Here is a 1,260-nt window from a genome sequence, read left to right on the forward strand (position 1 = left end):
CCGATAGCAGCTGACTTGTACAGATGATTGAGGAGGCAGAGATAATTGCTGTGATAACTTGTATTTTAACATGCTGTCCGTTGACTTTGGGGAAGCGAAACCTCGTATAGTCCTGTCAAACCCTGACAAAGCAGAGATAGGTGCAGTTTCAGACTAATCGCAGATACACAGCGTTGTCACTGGGAAATCTGTACTTCACCCCAACTTTTCTCAAATTTAAGTCCATCATTCATTATTAGATACATTTTGTATAAAAATGAGTTCTAGATCTTTTTTAAAAGCCTTGCATAGCATCTGGCCTAGGAAGAAGAGAGAGTGTGTATATATATTCTTTTATGAAGAACTTGGAGATAAGTGGGTAGAAAATACTCTGTAATTACAGCTTAAATAGATGCTTTGTGACATCACAATGCAATTGTTTTTACAGAAAAATCAGTTACACTTTATTCACTATATTGTAGCTGATTTGTGTTCTCCAATTTGCAGTTACAGCATGCAAGGCCAGGTTAAGCCTTTCTTGTTCCATGTAAGAGGAAACATATTAATTTCTTTTAAAAACATTGAGCTTTTCCATAAAATCATTTGCTGATACTTGCACTTGGCTTTCTCGCTTGTTCTGGCAAAAGCACTGGATTTCTTTTCTTTGGCAGGAAGCTAGGCCAATTTGGGGCAGAAAGGGGGAAGCAGGTCTTGCAACAGCCATCATGTTTTTTTACATTACAGAATATAAGCTATTCTCTGGATACTGTTAAATTTTTCATTGTTTTCTGGCCCCTCTTTCAGTCTTTAAATTGAAATTCACCTCAGGTACACAGTAGCGGCCCAAGGGTACAGAATTCAAGGTGACTGTACTATAGATCATGGGCTATAGATCATACTTTTTTCCCTTTTTTTTTTTTTTTTTCTTCTGTTATTGCAACACTTTCAGCCTTATTAATCCATCTTTCTGGTGGGGTATTGGTTCAGTGTGGCTTGAAGAGTTCTTTACCATGACATGTAAAAGCAGCTTAGCTGAACTTTGGAAGGTCACGGTGCCTCTACCAGGCTGTACCCCAGTTACCCCAGAAATTCTTCTGCCAGTTCTTAAACTACTGTGATCACTTCTGTGGTCACAGAAGATTTCGAGGCACTTTGTCAACTGTAGCCCTGTGTCTTCTGAACAACAATGCACTGGATTGCTGAGCTGTAGCCAACAGTTAGCTGCAGTTCAGGGGTACTTTGGGTGGAAGACAACATCCTTCAGTCCTGGCCTTCTCTCTT

The 1,260-nt window shown here is 39.6% G+C and overlaps 1 protein-coding gene across 1 annotated transcript in view; it reads left to right on the forward strand.

Moving 5' to 3' along the window:
• CRYBG3 (beta-gamma crystallin domain containing 3) overlaps positions 1-1,260 on the forward strand; it is a gene marked incomplete at its 5' end in the record, with an annotated part of 64,739 nt that overhangs the window by 44,978 nt on the left and 18,501 nt on the right. The window lies entirely within an intron of this gene.

The sequence above is a fragment of the Buceros rhinoceros genome, unplaced genomic scaffold (assembly GCF_000710305.1).
Source record: "Buceros rhinoceros silvestris isolate BGI_N320 unplaced genomic scaffold, ASM71030v1 scaffold12124, whole genome shotgun sequence".
In the NCBI taxonomy this organism is placed as follows: domain Eukaryota; kingdom Metazoa; phylum Chordata; class Aves; order Bucerotiformes; family Bucerotidae; genus Buceros; species Buceros rhinoceros.